We start from the raw sequence: 19,848 nt of genomic DNA on the forward strand, positions 1-19,848 counted from the left end.
TCCTCAACAGCACCCCTGGAAATAATCAGACTATTCACCGACACCTGCTGGGCGATAATCATCCCGGGAGTGGGTTCAACAACACACACGGCTGGTCACCTTGAGCAGCTCTTTGCCCCCTCCAAAGCTTCTTTTCTTCATCTGTAGAATGGACACGCTCTGATCTCCTAGGGTTGGGTTGTTGTTGTGACAGAGAAATGAGAACAGCAAGCTTAGAGTCCGGCCATGTTTGGGGCACTCAGTAAATGGTTTTAGTTGAAAGAAAGGAAAAAGGAATGAAGAAAGGAAAGAGAAGCAGACGTGGGACCAAATGAATAGCTTTGTGGCACACATGGAGCCCTAGCTCGGACCAGAGTCAAGTCAAATTACTAGCACAATGATTACCCACATGGAACACAGATAAACACCCCACGGTGAGTCATTCTCTGATGGCCCCTGAAGGATCGTACCCGTCCTAACTGCACAGCCTGCTCCTGTAAATGTATGCTTTGGGGTTTTTGCCTGTCAAAAATCACGCTACACTAATTTAACTAATGTTAAAACAGCAAGCTCATGTCAGCTCTTGGCTGGAGGCTTCCGCTTAGAGGGAACAAAGACACCAGAACATCCATTTGCCTCACCCTGTCATGTGCAGAAATGTTAATTTCCCTAGTTAATCGTGCGGGACATGGGAGACAGGCAGGCAGAATGACATGATGGTGGAGAGTGTGGTCGAGGCGCAGCCTCCGTGGCCCAAGTCCTGCACCTGCAACTTGTAGTGGGGTGACCAGTCCTGGGGCAGGACAGCTTAATCCTCCTATTCACCTGGGGCTCTTCAGGCCAGTACCCATGTCTCCCTCCAGCCTCCAGGGCAAAGCTCGCATTCCCTGCCCGCCCTTCAAGCCCCCCAGATCTGTCCCTCCCACCCTCCTTGGAAGAAACCTCCCTTTCCCGTGTCTCTGTGGCCCCCTGAGAACCCGGTGCACACACCTCTCCTCGTGCAGCTCCCCCCCCAGCTCCCCTCCCCCCCCCCCCCCCCCCCCCCCGCGCCTTCATCCAGGCCTCCTTCCGTCTTTGTATGGGGCATTCTCGTCGAGAGCCCAGGCCCGCATACGCCTCCGCTGTCAATCCCAGCCCTGGGGTGGCAACCTACTTCCTCCACCAGCTCCACTCCTCTGCCTCCAGACTCCAGCTTGTTCTGGAATTACTTCCCTTCATACTTTCCATCCCTTCTACCTTATGAGCACTTGACAGGCATGAGTGTAATTCATCGTTACAACTGGATCACATTTGCGAGTGAAATGAGGTACTAGTAATAATTTTATCAGGATAAGAGGCATAAACAAGGACTGTCCCAGACGAGGCAGGATGTCTGGTGACCTTCAAATTAGCCCCATCTTATGGCTCCTTATATTCTCCTCAGTGCCTGGGCCTTATAAACATGAGTTGATACAGTGAAATGCTGGGAACCTAACTAGCTCTTGATGGAGGTTTAGGAAGATTAATCTGGCCGCGCTGTGCAGGGGAGACGAGAGCTAGAATAATAACAGCTCACAGTTATGAATAGAAATGAGTAAGTGACATGCTGCTTTTATTTCGTTCTCTATAGAAATGCAAATGCAGCCCAAGGGCTGATGTAAGGTTGAAACAGGCCTTGCATGAGAAATGCGGTTTGCATAGTTTAATACAATTTAATATCTACTCATGGCCAGCTAAGCATCTGTCTCTAATTCCCAGCCACGGTCCTTTCAAAGTCACTGCCTTTGGATGTAAGTTTCTCAGAGAGAATGAGCCTGTGTCCAATGCCTGGAAAGCAACAGCATTTGGCCACCAAGTTCCCCTCTATCCCCACCAAGCAGCCTTTCCTGTTTTGTTTTTAGCTCCAGGGAAAGGACAATGGACAAGTCAATCAGTGCAGATTACCCTGCACAGGGAGGAGAGACACCTGACAGCCATACCCTTCACGGAGTCGACAGGCACAAAGGCACGGGGTAATCGGGGCTGCATGGGGAATGCAATTCTCATCAACCCTTGGGGTCGCCTCATTGTTTTTGCTCTATTTTCCAGAAAGTCTTTAGAGGAGGAGAGAGGGTGTGGAGGAAGGCAGGGTCTTGCCTATTAGCAGATACTTCAATGCGGTCATCACCCTCCCCCCAACTCAGTGTCAGGGATCAGCTCCTGCAAAGAAGCCATCAGACAAGGCACAATCAGGGACTCTGGGCTTTTCTGTCCGGCTGCACACTCAACCTGCCTTCCCCTGCTGAAAAGGCTGCTTTTCCACTAGGCATGCCCCAGGTATGGAAAAAAGTTCCACCTCTGCTTTGCTCTCATTTGTACCCACCCGCTGTGAGCTAAAATTGCACGACGCAGAGGCCAAGATGCCTTTCCTAGCACAGCTCGAACCTCTGCCAACTCTACATATAAGGACTCAGATCAGTGATGACTAGTTAATTAAGGAATCTTGAGAAGTGAGATGATTTATTCCTTACCTTTCACTGAGCAGCTTAAAGGCTTCCATTTGAACTATAATCAATCACCTGAAATGCCTTTCAAAAACTGGTATCCCCATTTTAAGGATTATAACGCACCAGTCTCTGCAGTAGGTTCTAGGGGTACAGACTTGAGTATCGCAGGGATGGAGCAAATGTCACAGAGGTTAAGTGAGCTGCCCAAGGCCACTTGGAATCCAGCCTGGAAGACTGAGAACTCAGTACCCTTGGGGATCCTGCCAGCCCTGTGACTTTCCCAGAGAGGCCCAGCTGTCCTTTTCCCCAAGCTCAAAGTCACATGAACAGCCACTTCAAGGTTGAGTGGTTCATCCCAGCCACACAGGTTCATTACAATATGAAGTGGCCCCTCACTCGAGGGTGGAAGAAAGCCAGAGCGGAGGTGTCGGGAGGCACAGGTTGCTTTTCAGTGAAAACCGGCCACACAGTTAAAAATCATGTAGCCACAGGCGGGACCGGATGATGTGACCCCAGCTCCCAATGCCTCCTTGATACACAGAGATCATCTCACCACTCGTATCTGTCTGTCTTTGTCTTTCCTATTCCCCCATTCCAGAATCTCTACCTTCTTCTTCTTCCTCCTACATCATTCTTATTTGGCTTGTATTTTTTTTTTAATTTTTTTTAACGTTTATTTATTTTTGAGACAGAGAGAGAGCATGAACGGGGGAGGGTCAGAGAGAGAGGGAGACACAGAATCTGAAACAGGCTCCAGGCTCTGAGCAGTCAGCACAGAGCCCGATGCGGGGCTCGAACTCACAGACCGTGAGATCATGACCTGAGCCAAAGTTGGACGCCCAACCGACTGAGCCACCCAGGTGCCCCTTACTTGGCTTGTAAAACTCAAGCTTAGGGAACTTCTCTCAGAGCCTCAATTTCCTCATCTGTAAAACAGGGGTACTAGTCAGTACCTCTATCTCCCACAGTTGCGAGGATTAAAAAATAAATGTGTGGAAAGCATGGTGCCGAGCATGTAGAAGGTGTTCAATAACTGTTAGTTGTCACCACCAGCACGTCATGCTGCTCTGTGATCCCAAGTTCAAGGGCAGATTTGATCACGGCATCTCCCCGGCTGCAACCGGTTATTCTTGTTGCCTCCGTTAGGCTCTGAGCTCCTCAAGGGAGGGGCCCGGGTGTGGCCCCCTCGTCCCCAGGGCCTCGTACAGTGCCTGGCACATGGCAAGTGCTCAGTAAGCCTGCTGCACCTGCCTGAATCGTGAACGATTCCAGAGTGAACTGTAAGCCCCCTCCTGTCGATCTGCGCATCTATGTGCCGTGTCTTTCCTGGGAAGGGTGCCGGAGGGGAATAAAGAAAGAGAACGGGATGTTCTCTATGTTACTCAGAAATACTCTCCAGCAAAGATTCTACATTACTCATTTGTACTTTGACATTTTATGACCTTCACTTTCTCTGAGTGCTTTCTACAGAGGCTGATGTTTTTTACGAAAACCATTAGGACAATGGTCTTAAAGCCAAGGGTTTAAATACAAAGTGGAAAATTAAAGCAGATCCATGTGGCCTCGGTGTGGGGGGGGGGGGGGTGGAAAGCAAGGAAGGCCAAAAAGAAATCAGGTGATATATGGATTTCTGGCCCAAATCATAACCTATTAGCATAAACTATCAATGTAATGGGGGTGGGGGGGAAGACACCATACCTCCCAATGGCCAACACAGTGTGAACAATATTCAATAAGGTAAGATTCTAGTGACGGCCATTTAAATTGTTAAGTTCTTTATTTTCGGCTTATACGAAGTCCTGTGTCTGAGACAGAACTGAAAATATATTAAAAGTGATCACTTTAGAGTTAATGACTTTCAAAAGACTGGCATTAAGGAAATTTAGACGTTGGGACACCTGGTGCCAGCAAGGTAAATTCTGTGGCCTAAGGGCTCAACTCAAAAGTGCGAACCCTGCTCACTCTCTCTCTCTCTCTCTCAAAATATATAAATAAACATTTTTTTAAAAAAGTGCAAATCCAATTAACAAGGTTGGTTTACAGCCCAGAGAGACCTCACAGCAGAAACCCACAGTCAGCCTACACAAGGGAAGAAAAGAGTGTGGTTTGCAGCGCAGGGAAAGCAAAGAAATAGGGCTGGGGGCGGGGCAGGTCTCGGGTATGACATCGTCACCGTGAAAACCAAGCCCCACTACGCCAGTCACAGCTCAGGTCAGCATGAGGCTACTGACGGACAGCTGTGTGTCACCAGGATGGCATCTAGGAATTAGGGCCCAGACAGGGGACATTCCGGGAATGAGCTGCTGCTTTCCAGAGACCAGAGGAAGGTGCAGCCTGAGCTGATATGAGGACAAGCATTGCTGCTGGGCTGGAGAACTCTGGAATCCACCGCCCAGGGGTGGAATCTGTGCCCCTGCTACTTGGCACACGGCCTCAAAGTTGACATTTCCTCACCTAGGAAATGGGAATAAAAATACCTGCCTTCGAAAGCCAATGTGAACAATTACAGGCCAATCACTACCAAGCGCTTAGTGCAAAGCCTGTGTGCAGTAATTACCCTATCACAGCACCATCCGTGTTCACTCTGCAAAGGACATAGGAAAACACGGTCCAAGGGCCCGGCCGTCCCATCTCACACGGTATGATCTAGCGACCCCGGCTTGCTCTGCACAGTGATAAGCAGTACATTCCTTTGGCTGCAAAGAGCCAGGGAGCTTGTTTTCAAGGGCAGCCCTGAACAGAAGTGCTGAGAAGACTGTGTCCACCCTTCTCTATCTAAAGAAGCCCAAGAGACTGAAAAGAAGGAGGATATTTTAAAGAAGAGCCCCTCCTGCTAAGGAGGCCTCAGAAACATTGTCCCGAAGGTTCCCAACATGTGGTTAAGAGGCACAAGGAAGAGGGAGCAGGGATCTTCAAAAACAAGCTTAGGGAGAAGGCTAACCAGGCGGCACCTGAGAAAGTGGGCGGAGCCACATTGTTGCCTCTGCAGGAGAATTTTCCAGTCTAAACAGTGGGCAATTTTGTCCTCCAGGTGACACTGGGCAATGTCTGGAGACACCGTGGGTTGTCATAACTGAAGGAGCATCTTTCCAGCGTCTAGTGAATAGACACCAGGGATGCCGCTCAACTTCTAACGGTGCATAGGGCAGTCCCACAGCAAAGAATTGTCGGACCCCAAATACCAACAGTGCCAAGGCTAAGAAACTCTACGCTAGATAAATCAGGCTTGGGTAGAGATAGTGGCCATGACATTAGAAGGAAAATGCTTTGAGAAGAAGCATGTTTAGGTACCCAGCCTAAAGCACAAGGCAGCCCTTGGTCATAAAAACAGCAAACAATGATAATACCACTCATGTAGTATTTACTATGGCTCGGACAACATCCTAAACTCTTCATGTACGAGTCATAAAATCCTCTGAAACAACCTATGTGATAGGTACTATTATCATCCCCATTTTACAGATGACAAAACCGAGGCACTGGATCTGCCCAAGGTCCAGGATTAAGTAAGCAACAGATATCAACTAGGCAGGGATATCGACTAGGCAGGCTGGTTTCAGAGTCCAAGCTCACATAGCAGGCACTTGATAAGTGTTTGATGAGTTAACAGGAGGAAAAATGAACTTGGCCATGAGTAAAAACATGGACCGAATATATAAACAATACAAAGAGAATAAACAATACAAAGAGAACAGAATTATGAACAAAAGGATACTGACTTCTCAATTACTCCAAACGAACCAAGGGGTGAGCATCCTGTGGTGGGGAAGGAAGCCAGGGGGCATGTGAAGGCTCCACTTGCCAAATTCCTCCATCATTAAGAATCAGGTAGTTATCATCATCGTTCCAAGAAGAAGGTGGGCTAAACCTACACACGAGGACAGTGGCCTAAAGACTTTACAGATAATCCCTGACCTACAATTTTTCAACTTTATGATGGTGTGAAAGAGATCTGCATTCAGCAACTTTATGATGGTGTGAAAGAGACACCCACTCGGTAGAAACTGTATTTTGAATTTTGATTTTGGATCTCTTCCTGGGCTAGGGATACGTGGCACAAATTCTCTCTCATGATGGTGCACAGGGGCAGCGGTAGCTCGAGATCACAAGGATAAACAGCTGAGACAATTTACCACCGTTCTGCACCCAGACAACCATTCTGTTTTTCACTTTCAGAACAGTATTCAATAAATTACATGAGATATTCAACACTTTCTTATAAAATAGGCTTTGTGTTGGATGGTTTCTCCCAAATGTAGGCTAAAGTCGGTGTTCTGAGCACTTTAAGGTGGGCTAGGCTAAGCTACGACTTTTGGTAGGTTAAGTGTATTAAATGCATTTTCGACTTAGGATGGGTTTATTAAAACGTAACCCCATTGTAAGTCAAGGAAGATCTGTACTATGATTTGTTTTCTTTTCCAAAGACCAAGATTTGTGGCCTAAGTGATAAGTTATTCTGTCTGTCAAAACTTTGTTTTAACTGTAATCTGGCCTGGAAACATAACATAGTGGGGAATTTAGAAGTTATTTTAAAAACACCTTTTTATGGTTTGGATTTTGTATGTGTAAGTGTAGGAGGGAATGGAAATTTCAGGAAAAAAAATCAAAGTACATAAAATAGTCATTTTTCTTAGAACCATTTATAGTCCCAAAGTCACTGTTAGGGTCAAAACACACACACACACACACACACACACACACACACACACACACACAAATCTATTCTGTATAACTGTTTGTTTAGAGTAAGATCACATTTGAGATATGGGTATTAGTTTTTCAGACAATAATAACAAATTTATAAGGCATTTGTTTTTAAGTACTAGTACAAATGGAACTAGAAATTTCCAAAGGAAAGAATTTATAAACTTGGACTGTGTGTGTTTCTATGAAGCAGAAAAAAATACTTAGAACACAAGAAATATCCACAATATAGAAAGCAAGGGGTTTTTTGCCCCTGAACTTAGGGGTAATTAAATACCAAAAGAGTTATTTAAAGAAATCAGAAAAGGTGGTGTGTCATAGGGAAGGAACACTCAAAACTCAGTGGATATCATTTTTGCCATTTAAAATGTTGGGTGGAGGGGCGCCTGGGTGGCTCAGTCGGTTGAGCGGCCGACTTCAGCTCAGGTCATGATCTCGCGGTCCGTGAGTTCAAGCCTTGCGTCGGGCTCTGTGCTGACAGCTCAGAGCCTGGAGCCTGTTTCAGAGTCTGTGTCTCCCTCTCTCTGACCCTCCCCCGTTCATGCTCTGTCTCTCTCTGTCTCAAAAATAAATAAACGTTAAAAAAAAATTTTTTTTTCGTAATAAAAAATAAATAAATAAAAATAAAAATTAAATGTTGGGTGGAAAAAAAATGTGGGGTGGTTGCCTCAGTTTCCCCAGCTTATATTATCTATCCCCAGCATCTGCTTCCTCTGATGGTCCCTCAACATCTTCACAAACTTCTACAAACAGAATATGCAACCCAAGTTCTTCTCGGTCTTTTGTGTTTCATTTCTTGATTTGGAATTTTCCCTCAAGTTAACAATTCCTTTCAAATCAAGAGATGGAGGCATCTGAAGCAGGCAAAGTTTCACGAAAATAGTCGAAGGCAGAGCTACCATGCTGGGGAGGAGGATGGCTAGGACTTCCTTCCAGTCTTCCTGGCACCAGGCATGGATGGGTGATACCACGATGGCCAGCACCAAGATTGGAAGGATGAAAAACCAATTCACGTTAAGTCAGCCAAGGACGGAGAAGGGCAAAGAGGTTCCCAAAGGCCAGGCAGGCCGCTCTGGTCAAGGAAGTCAGCAAGCATTCGTCAATACGAAAGCCAGGTTCCAGGCAGAATTGTTCATTCTATGTTCCACCATGCCACCTACCAGCAGGTAATAAACATACTCAAAAAAAAAAAACAAAACCCCAGAGATCTGAAGGGGAATCCTGGCCCTACACAAGGAAGAGGCTAAAAGGCCAGGACGGCGCCCACTGTGCCCCCACTAAAACCTGAAGCCGTTTCTCTTTCTGCTACATTGCAAAGGGCTTTCCAAACACGAAGTCTTAGGCTCACAGCTCCATGTGTAACAGAAGCAAATTTGATTTTTCTGCCCTTGGACTTGAATCCACAAGATTTGGCACAGCATGAATTAGTGAACATTGACATTCTTCCCAGTCCTTAATAAGGTCTTTTTACTTTAATTTCTTCATTTCTCATAAGTAGAAATACTCTTAATTTTGCAGAAGCACTCAGTTATACTTAGACCATTGGAAACAGAAGGCCTGACGAATACCAGCTGGAAACAACACAGTGCCTGCTTCAGTCAGCTTGCAATTCTGGAAGGGTTCTGTGCAGGACACTCGCTAATGAGAGCGTGCCCTATGCTGTTCTTTGAAGAGCATCTTTGTTTCCTGGTTGCTCTCAAAGGATAATCCCACGCTGCTCCAAAGACTTCCATCACCAGTGTAGTTTGCTACACTGCCTTGTCTCCTTCCCTTTCTCCCTCCTTTTATTTTTGTATTGAGGTATAACACACATAAAGTGCATAAAGTATGCTTATTGTAAATATATGACTTTTTTTTTTTTTTTACTTTGAAGTCCTAAATAACCACCACCTAGGTCAAGATGTAGAATATTTCCAACATCCCAGAAGGATTCCTCGTGCCCCTCACTGGTCAGTCTCACCCTGCCTCTGTTCGTATCCATTCTTCCAATTTAATTTTCACCACAAATTCACTTTGTTCTTGAATAAATATAAATGCAATCATACGGTAGGTACTTTTGTGTCTGGCATCTTCAGATCAACAAGAAAAATTTATTCAGTGAGTTCAGTGAATGAACCCATGTGAAGTTCATTCAGCTGTTGATTGTATCAGTTTGTTTTTAGCAGCTTTATTGAGGTATAACTGACACACGATTAATTGCACCTATTTGAAGGGTACAGCTTGATGAGATTGCTCGTACACATTCACCCAAGAAACCATCACCATCGCCAAGATAATGCGCATATCCATCACCCCAAAAGTTTCTTTGTACCCCTGGGTTATTTTCCATCCCTCCCCTTCCCTTTATCCCCCACAAACACTGATATACTTTCTGTCATTACAGATTAGCTGACATTTTCTCGAAGTTTACATAAATGGAATAACACAGTATGTCCACTTTTTTGGGTAGGTTCTTTCACTCAGCATACTTATACTGAGATATACGCATGTTCCGGCATGTATCCAGAGTGCATATCTTTCTACTGTGCAGTAGTATTTCTTAGTATGGATGAACTAAGATTTGTTTATTCACTCACCTGTTGATAGACATTTGCATGGTTTCCAATTAATGGCAAATAAAGCTGCTATGAACATTCATGAACAAGTCTTTGTCTGGATGCAAATTTCCTTTCCTCTTGGGTAAATATTGGACCATACGATAGGTACGCATGTAACTATTTAAGAAACTGCCAAATGGCTTTCCAAAGTAGTTTGCCATTTTTATATCCCACTAGCAGTGTATGAGGGAACCTGGTCCTCTACATCCCCCTCGGGACTTGGTATGGTCAGTCTTCTTAATTTTAGCCACTCTACTGGGTGTGTGGTCATATCTCACTATGGTTTCTGTATATTTCCCTAACGACAACTAAAGATGATTAGCATCTTTTCATGACCTTACTTGCCAACCATCTTCCTTGGTGAACGTTGTTTTTTCCTTACTATTGAGTTTTGGGAGTACCTTATATATTCTGCAGAAAAGCCATTTGTCAATTATATGATTTATAAATATTTTCTCTCAGTCTGTGGTTTGTCGTTTCATTCTCTTAAGAGTGTCCTAGAACAGTAGAAGTTAGTAGTTTTGATCATACATTGATGCATTTTAAATGTTAGACCAACCTTATTTTCCTGGAATAAAGCCCAGTTCCTTATCCATGATGTAGTACCATTTCCTATAATGCTGATTTCAATTTGCTAAAATTATATTTAGAATTTTTGTATTGATGTTCACGATGGATAATCACCTATAGTTTTCTCGGAGTAGCTTTATTTGGCTTTGGTATGTAATGCTGCTCTCACAATGACTTAGGAAGTTTTTCTTCCTCTTCAATTTTCTGGAAGAGCTTGTATAAAATTAGTATTATTTCTTCCTTAAATGTTTGTAAGAATTTACCAATGAAGACATCAGGACCTGGAGTTTTTGTTTTCTTTTTGCTTTTGTTTTTTGCAGGAAGGCTTTTAACTACAAATTCCATTTATTTAATTAATATAGAACTATCCTGTTAACCAACTTTGTCTCGAGTGAGCTATGGTAGTTTGCATCTTTCTAATAATTTGTCTTTTTCATCTAAGTTGTTGAATTCATAGCAATAAACGTATTCATAAGATTTCCTTATCATCCTGTTGCTGTATCTACAGAATCTATAGTGATAACACCACTCTGTCTCCTGATAAAATTTGTGTCTTCATTCTTTTTTTTCCCCCCTGATCACCCTGGTTCAAGATTTATCCATTTTATTGATCATCTCAATGAACCAGCTTCTGGTTTAAATGGTTTTCTCTCTAGTTTCTCTGTTTCTATTTTATAGTTCACTGCTTTGATCTTTATTAGTTCCTTTCTTCTTGGTTTGAGTTTAATTGCTCTTTTCCTAGTTGTCATGGTGGAAACAGAGGTCATTGATTTGAGGTCTATTTATCTTTATAGGTATTGAGCTACATAAGTTTCCTTCTAAGTGCTGTGTGAGCAGCATTCCATAATTTGTTATTTTGTGTTTTCAGTTTCATTCAGGTCAAAGTACAGTCTAATTTTCCTTTCATTTATTCTCTGACCCAAAGATCACTTTGAAGTGTGTTATTTTATTTCCAAGTTTGGAGGGGGGCGGATTTTCCGGATACCTTCCTGTTATTGATCTCTAATCAAATCCCATTGTGATCAGAGAACAAACTGTCTGCATCTTGAATCTTGTTACATGGAAACTTGTTTGATGGCCCAAAAAATGACCAAGAACAATTGGTAAGTGTTCTTCATGCCCCTGGAAAGAATGCATATATGATTTTGTTTGAGGGAATGTTCTACAAATGCCCACTAGGTCAAGTTGGTTGATAGTCATGGCCAAGTCTCCTATACCCTTTCTGATTTTTCTGTCCATATGTGCTATCAAATATTAGGAAGGAAGCACTGAAATCTCTGACTATACTTGTGGATTTGTCTGTCTCTCCTTGCAGTTACATCAGATTTTGCTTCAGTAATTTGAAGTACTATTCTTAGGTACATAAATGTTTAAGATTATTATGTCCCTTGATAAATTGACTCCTCTTGTTATGAAATGACCCTCTTTATCCCTAGTAATATTCTTTGCTCCGAAATCTACTCTCTCTGATGGTGACAGGGTCCCTCCAGCTTTCTTTTGACTGGTTTTAAGATGATCTCTCTCCATTCTTCACCTTTTAATCTATTTATGCCTTTATGTTTAAGTGCATTTCTTGTAGACAGCACACAGGTGTGTGCCTTGGTTTTTTAATCCAATCTTTCAATCTCTGCCTTTTAGTTGAGGTGTTTTGTGATTAATACAATCATATTTAAGTCTACCATCTTGCTATTTGTTTTTTCTAGTTATTTGATTCTTTTTCCTCTTTTTCTGTATTCTTTTGAATTATTTGAAAATAATAATAATAATAATAAATTACATTATTTCCCTTTTTTTGACTGGTGTCACTTTAATGGTTGTTTTAGGGTTTACAGTATACATCCTTAACACATCAGTCTACCTTTAAGTAACATGATACCATTTTACATATGTTATAAGAACCTTATAATAGTTCCATTTAGCCTCCTCTGGCATTTATACTAGTGTTGTTACACATTTTGCTTATACATATCCCCCAAGATGTTGTTTTTTATTTAAAGAGTCTATATTTAAGGGAGATTTAAATAATTTTTTGAAGCCTTATACATTTGCCCACGTAGTTATCATTTCTGGTGCACTGCATTCCTTTGTAGAGGTCCATATTTCCATCTGATACCATTTTCGTACTGCCTAAAGAACTTCTTGTAACAATTCTAGCGGTGCAGTTTGTTAGTACAGCATTGGTATGTCTGACAAAATGTCTTTATTTAACCTTTATTTTTGAAAGATTTTTTTTTTTCCTGGGTGGAGAATTCTAAATTGAGTTTTATTCTTTCAGTGCTTTAAAGATGTTGTTTCCCTGGGTGCCTGGGTGGCTCAGTCGGTTAAGCACCCGACTTCCACTCAGGTCATGATCTCATGGCTTGTGGGTTTGAGCCCCATGTCAGGTTCTGTGCTGACAGCTCAGAGCCTGGGGCCTGCTTCGGATTCTGTGTCTCCCTCTCTCTCTGCCCCTCCCCTGCTTGCACTGTCTCTCTCTCTCTCTGAAAAATAAGTAACGTTTAAAAAAACGTTTTTAATTTAAAAAGATAAATAAAGATGTTGTTTCCCTTACATGAGTGACAGGAGACAAGGAATCTGCTGTATCCCGATCTTTGTGTGTGTGTGTGTAACCTGTCTCTCTTTTTATTTTAGGAGCTTCTGAATTTTTTTCTCTTCATTACTAGTTTTGAGCAACTTGATTCTGGTGTGACTTGGTTCAATTTTCTTCATCTTCTAGCTCTTGGAGCTCACTGATATTCCTGAGTTCATAGTTTTCATATCTTTTCTGTCACTCCCCTCCCACCTCTTCTCCTTTTGGTATTCTAATTGCACACAGATAAGCCCACCTGAAGCTGTCCCAGAGCTCACAAATGCTCTGTTCGTTTTTAAGATTCTTTTCTCATTCTATGTTTTATTTCAGAAAGTTTCTAGTGTTACATCATCAAGTTCATTTATCTTTTCTTCTGCACTGCCAAATCTGCCATTAATTGCATCCAGGATATTTTTCACTTCAGACTTCGTCATTTTCAACCTGAGAAGTTTGACGAGGGCTTTTATATCTTCCGTGGTTCTACTCAACTTTTTGAATCTATGAAATACTGTCTTAGTAACTGTTAATATCCTTCTTTACAAACACAAAAATCTGCATCAGTTCTGAGTTGGCTTCAACTGTTCTCTTTATGAAGAACGGTGCTGTTCTTCTGTTTCTGTGTGTGCCTGGTAATCCTTGACCAAATGTCAGACATCTTGAATTGTACCTTTTTGGGTGCTAGAGATTTTTATATTCCTACATTCGTGAGCTTTGTGCTAGAATAGTTAAGTTACTCTGCAACAGTTTGATCCTTTCCAGGAGTACTTTTACGATTTGTCAGGTAGGTCCAGAGCAACACAGAGTCTGGGGTCAATCATTTCCCCAGTACCGAGGCAAGAGCTTCCTGAGTGTTCTCTCTAACATCCCCTGGACTGGGAGTTTTTAAAATCTGGCTGCTGGAAAGAGTCACTGTTTCTGGTGCTGTATGAGGGCTGGACACTGTTCCCTTCAATCCTTTTAGACGGTTCTTTTCCAGACTCAGGCTACTGGCTCACATGCATGTGCTCATGGGTCCTGTGTTGCACCCCCGAGGAGAGCCCTTGGGGTCTCTGTGTCTTCCCTCACCGTCGCTCCACTCTCTGGTACTCTGTCCTGCAGACTCTTGCCACCGTGGCCCCACTGGGCTCTCAAGTCCAGGTACACAAATCAAGGAATCCAACAGGTTCCGCCCGGGTTCCCGTTCCTTCCTCCAAGGGTAGGAAATGCTATCAAGGCAGTTAGCTGGGGAAATTTCAGGGTTCAACTCATTTGTTTCCCATCTCCAAGAAATCATTGTCTTATGCTGACCAATATCCACAGTTCTGAAACCACTCCTTCATATATCTTGTCTGGTTCTGTTTTATTTTGGTTATTTCAGGGAGAAGGTAAAGGGGAAAACTTTCCTTTCCCTATTGCTCTATCTTGGCCATTTTGCTCTCGTTCTCGATGGGAGGGTAAATCCAACACCTATGGTTCCATCTTGGCTGGAATCAGAAGTTTATTTTTTAATTGTTATTTAGTGTTACCTTGTATGGAGATACTATAATTAGCTATCCATTCTGTGGATGCATAAGGCTTTTTGCATTATTTCAAATTTTGAGCTATTGTAAATGAAACTAACTGCTTGTAACATTTTTATGCATACGTTTTGGTAGATACAGACACTCATTTCCCTTAGGTAAATACTTAGGAGTAGAACAGCCAGGTTTTTGAACAGGTATATGGCTAGCTTTAAGAGATTGTGTAAAACAGTTTCCAAAGGGGGCCACGGTTTTAAACTCCCACCGGCATCACATGGAAGTTCCAGTAGCTCCCATTCCTCATGAGCACTTGGTACTCTCAGTGTTTCTCATATTAAAGCTATTCCGGTGATATCCCATCTTAATTTGCATTTCCCTAAGGACTAATGACTTTGATTGACCACCTTTTCGTACGCTTATTGACCAGCCGAATATCCTCTTACATGATGTATTCAAGTCTTCAGTCCATTTTAAAGTCCGATTGCTTAACTTTCTTAATGATCACTACAGGATTTTTTTAACATGACCCTTTTGTCAAATATATTATGGTCAATATGCTCACCTGTTTAGGGCATATCTTTTCGCTCTTTTTTTCTTTATGGTGTATTTTCATAAACAAAAGTCATCGATTCCGGGGTAGCTCAATTCTTTTGGTGTCTTGTTTGAGAAACTGCCAGTGCAACTCATACGGATATATTTTTTTAAGTTTATTTATTTTGAGAGAGAGAGAGAGAGAGAACACAAGCAGGGTTGGGTCAGAGATAAGGAGAGAGAGAATCCCAAGCAGACTCCACACCGACTCAGCACAGAGCCCGATGTGGGGCTTGAATCCACGAACGGCGAGATCATGACCTGAGCCGAAGTCAGACACTCAACCAACTGAGCCACCCAGGTGCCCCTAATGTGGATATTTTCATGTTTCCTTCTAAAAACATTATGATTTTTTCCTTTCTTCTCCTTGAATACAGCTGCAACGGTATGAGAAATGTTACACAGCTCAACTTCTTTTTGCCCTTCTATCGGCTTTCTGTTCAACATCCAATCATATGACACTGTCTAGAGGCAATTTGAAGGCATTGGCTGCACATCTTACTACATTAATAGTAGGTCCTAAAGCCATCACAAGGTCCCCGGCTGTTCACATTGTGACTTGCTAATCAGTTAGCAAAACAAATATTTTACTTCACCCTCACTTCATTCTACAGTGTCTCTGTTCTTTTTGTTTGAAAGCTTCTATAAATAACAGGTTGAAGAGCTGGGGGCCCAAGGGGTGAGCTTTTATTTCCTTCTAGTTTTTCATTGTTTTCTAAATTCTTTATAATGCACGTGCATACTTTTAATTTAAAAAGTAAACTTAAAAAAAAACTCATTGAGCAGTTGTGAGTTAGGTATACGCATGTTTTTTCATTTGTAGGAAAAAACATGTTTCGCAGCTCTTTCCTAAACAGATGATGTTGACTATACATATTACGACTTAGAAAAGCAACTTGCTCAGTCAGTGTCTGTTGGGAAGACAGTAAAACAGTTTCATTAACTTAAAAGCTTTCTACAATCTACACAGTTTCCCTTATTAATAACATATGATTTTGATTAAAATCTCGGTCAAGTTTTTTTTTTTTTTTCCCTGCTCTTGGTCTTACCTTATCTGCAAATGAAGCCACAGAAAGTTTTAAAAATTTGCCAAGGGTCATTAACAATTCCAAGAATAGAGGTTGAGCAATCCTTTGTGATAGTGTCCTTGTTGCAGGAGGAAGAGGAAGACAGCTGGATAGAAATACCTGGGGGCACCTGGGTGGCTCAGTCAGTTAAGCGTCTGACTTCGGCTCAGATCACGATCTCATGGTTCATGAGTTCGAGCCCGGCATTGGGCTCTGTGCTGACAGCTCAGAGCCTGGAGCCTGTTTCGGATTCTGTATCTCCCTCTTCTCTCTGCCCCTCCCCTGCTCGTGCTCTGTCTCTCTTTCTCTCAAAAATACATAAACATTAAAAAATTAAAAAAAAAAAAAAAGTACCTGAAAAGGGTTGCTTACACTCTGCCCCGGTGTCTGCTTTTCCCGCACTATTGTGGGACAGTTTTTACAGAGATGTATCCAGTCACCCGAGCCGCACTTAGAAAAGCATAGTTTACTTGACAGCATTTACAAATCATGTCTTTTCCTCAGAATAACTTACACTGCAGAAATGCTTCCATATGCTAAAGTTGGACATGCTATTGTAATGAAGAAGAGAGATGTCTTTAAGCGGGTAGTTTTCACATACATACTAAACTGCCACATGCACAAATTAGTAATGCTGTCCCTTAAGAGTTTACCATAAATGGTTTTCTAATTCTTTCTGCCGTTCTCTGCCACAGACTGGGAGTGGATTTTGCCCCAAAACAATGGGTCAGAAGGACTTCAATCACGATTTATCTAAGCAACGAAAGCAATTTGATAGCAATCATAATTCCTACGTTTTAATGAAAAAATACACCTGTTTCGCAAATCTTTTGTGTTCCTTAAGAGTTCCAGGAGGAGACAACTTCCAACTTCAAATTCCAAAACACGTATACTTGTAGTTATCTCCTCTCTATCAGACTTTAGAGTGGTGGTCTGCAAAGTGGGAACCATGGCCCAAATCCAGCTAACCACCTGTTTTTATAAATAAAGCTTTATTGGAACAGAGTTATGCATATTCAGTTACCTATGGTCTATGGCCGCCTTTGTGCTGCAAAAGCAGAGTTGAGTAGTTATGACGGTAACTTTGTACCCTAGAAAGCCCAACATATTCACAACTGGTCCTTTATAGGAAAAAAAAAAATTCTGACCCCTGTTTTAATAAGTACCTTCTTATTTCTCACACTGCGGAAATAAATGGATGTTACCATTGCCAGTACTGCTGCCAGGGTTTTTAGGACATAAGCAGGCAGGATGACAGTCACAGCCCTACAAAGCTCTGATAAGACACCAAGAAGAAATTCAACACCCAAGAAAGCATTGAATCTTTTCTTTAGGGTGGATGACAATGACCTTGGCAGCCAAAATGCATATAATTATATTTGAGAACTGTCCTAAAATGTATGTTCTCCAAGTAATCTATAAATGATTCTAAAAAAAGTTTTTTTTTTAATCTTTCTACTACAAAGTTCTTAAGAATATTTTGAGGCGGTACCATATGCCAAGATGGGATACTTTTCATTCAATTTTAAAATGCAACATTCCAGGGGCGCCTGGGTGGCTCAGTCGGTTAAGCGTCTGACTGCAGCTCAGGTCACGATCTCACGGTCCGTGAGTTCGAGCCCTGCGTCGGGCTCTGGGCTGATGGCTCAGAGCCTGGAGCCTGCTTCTGATTCTGTGTCTCCCTCTCTCTCTGCCCCTCCCCTGTCCATGCTCTGTCTCTCTCTGTCTCAAAAATAAATAAAAACGTTAAAAAAAATTTTTTTAAATAAAAAAATAAATAAAATGCAACATTCCAAAGCAACTCATAAACCTTTTTTTTTTTTTCATTTCCCAGAGCACGTACTTTAAGAAAAATGAAGGCAATACTGATTTGTGAACCTTTTGTTCAGGTACGCACAGGCAACTGTGCACATGCGCTCCCTCTCTTGCTCTCTCTCTCATCAGGCTAACTTGAAAAATTGAGAGAAATAGCAAAGTAAATTGACCATTCATAAAATATTTTCAGTTATGATGGTCTGTTTTAGCAACAACAACAACAAAACACTGGAAAATTGATTCGACTATTAGAATTAATAGCCCTGACAGTTCCAAACAGTAATAAATAATATAACTTAATAATGAAAAGACAGTTGTCTTAGTCCATTCCAGCTGCTATAACAAAAATACCATAGACTCAGTGGCTTACGAACAATGCACATTTAGTTGTCACAGTCCTGGAGGCTAGGATGTCTGAGATTAAGGGGCCGGTGGATTTGGTGTCTAGGAGAGCTCATTTCCTGGTTCATGACAGCAGGTAGGAGAGCTCATTTCCTGGTTCATGACAGCAAGTTTCTCACTGTGTCTCCACCTAGCAGAAGGGGCAAGAGATCTCTCTGGGATCTCTTTTATAAGGGACTAATCGTCTTAGGACTGAATCACCTCCCAAAGGCCCCACCTCCAAATAACATCACACTGGGGATTCAGTTTCAACATATGAATTTGGCGGGGGGAGAGGGGGGACACATTCAGTCTATTGTATTCCATCCTGGTCCTCCAAAATCCATGTCTTTCTTGTATGCAAGACATCTTGTATACATCGTCCAAATAGCCCCAAATTCGTAACTGGTTCCAGCATCAACTTTGAAGTCTAGGTCCAGTCCTATCTAAATATCAACCTAAATCAGATATGAGCGAGGCTCAGGTATGATTTGTCCTGAGGCAGTCTGCTCTCCAACTGTGAACCTGCGAAGTCAAGCATGTTATGTGCTTCTGAAATACAATGGTGAGACAGGCACAGGACAGGCATTCTCATTCCAGATGAGAGAAAGAAGAAAGGAGAAAAGACGGACAAGGCCTAAGCAAGTCCAAAACCCAAGGAGGCAAATTCCATTAGACCTTAAGCCTCAAGAATAATCCTCTTTGCCTTGATACTCTGCTCTCCAGACTCAGTGGGGCAGTGCTCCTGCCCAAGCTTTGCTGGGCTAGGTTGAGGCCCCATGGCTCCTGGCTGCCCTGCCCCTACAGCTTTGGGCAGCCCTGTCCCCACAGTGGCTCTCCAGGGTTAACACCTGGGACCATGGCTTTGCTGGGAGGCCTTGTCCTTTGAAATCAAGATGGAGGCAGCCATGCCCCCAAGCTCTGCCAGGCACAGCCCACGCCTTACCGGGCGCTGGAACAGCACCTGGGGCAGCCAAGGAAAGAGTGCTGGCAAGTGAGGTGGTCCAGGGAGAGTCAGGCACAAGCAAAGCCTTCTTTGCAGTCTTCCATTGTCTTGGAAAATGGTTCCTGGCTTCTTTGAGATGGCTGACTAATCCCCCTATCAGTCGTCTCTTGGCCACACCCTACGTGTTCTCCCTGAGGACTTTCTCATTCTCTTCAATACGCATATGGATACGCTCAGAATTTTCCAAATCTTTAAGTTCTGTGCTCTGCTTCCTTTCCGGTTAACAATTCCATTTTTGAGCCGTTTCTCTTTTTTCACATTTTACTAGAAGCAGTCGAGACAAACCAGGCCACTCCTTCAACACTTGGCTTCAAAATCGCTTCAGCTAAATCTCTTATTTCATCTCTTGCAAGTTCTACCTTCCACAAAACACTAGAACCCGAACACAATTTCTTTCAAGTGTTTGGCACGGCCTGTCCTGCAGTTTCCAGTAACATGTTCCTCACTTCCGTCTGAGGCCCCATCCTTCACTAACCACATTCCACCATCTTTCTGTTCAGGATCATTGTTCTCTGAGCAGAGTGAGGCTTTCCCTACAGCCTTCCTCTTCCCTTTCTGAGCTCGTACCAGAAACACCCTTAAAAGCCCACTCATGGCCTCTTCTA

At 42.7% G+C, this 19,848-nt stretch overlaps 1 protein-coding gene and 1 long non-coding RNA gene across 5 annotated transcripts in view; both read right to left on the reverse strand.

Moving 5' to 3' along the window:
- THSD4 (thrombospondin type 1 domain containing 4) overlaps window positions 1-19,848 on the reverse strand; it is a 564,068-nt gene that overhangs the window by 506,199 nt on the left and 38,021 nt on the right. The window lies entirely within an intron of this gene.
- On the reverse strand, window positions 15,108-19,645 carry LOC128315903 (uncharacterized). Its single transcript, XR_008299055.1, has 2 exons — window positions 18,378-19,645; window positions 15,108-18,343 (listed from the first exon to the last, which is right to left on the reverse strand). It is a non-coding gene; the product is annotated as an uncharacterized LOC128315903 (long non-coding RNA).

This window comes from Acinonyx jubatus, chromosome B3 (assembly GCF_027475565.1).
Source record: "Acinonyx jubatus isolate Ajub_Pintada_27869175 chromosome B3, VMU_Ajub_asm_v1.0, whole genome shotgun sequence".
NCBI lineage: Eukaryota > Metazoa > Chordata > Mammalia > Carnivora > Felidae > Acinonyx > Acinonyx jubatus.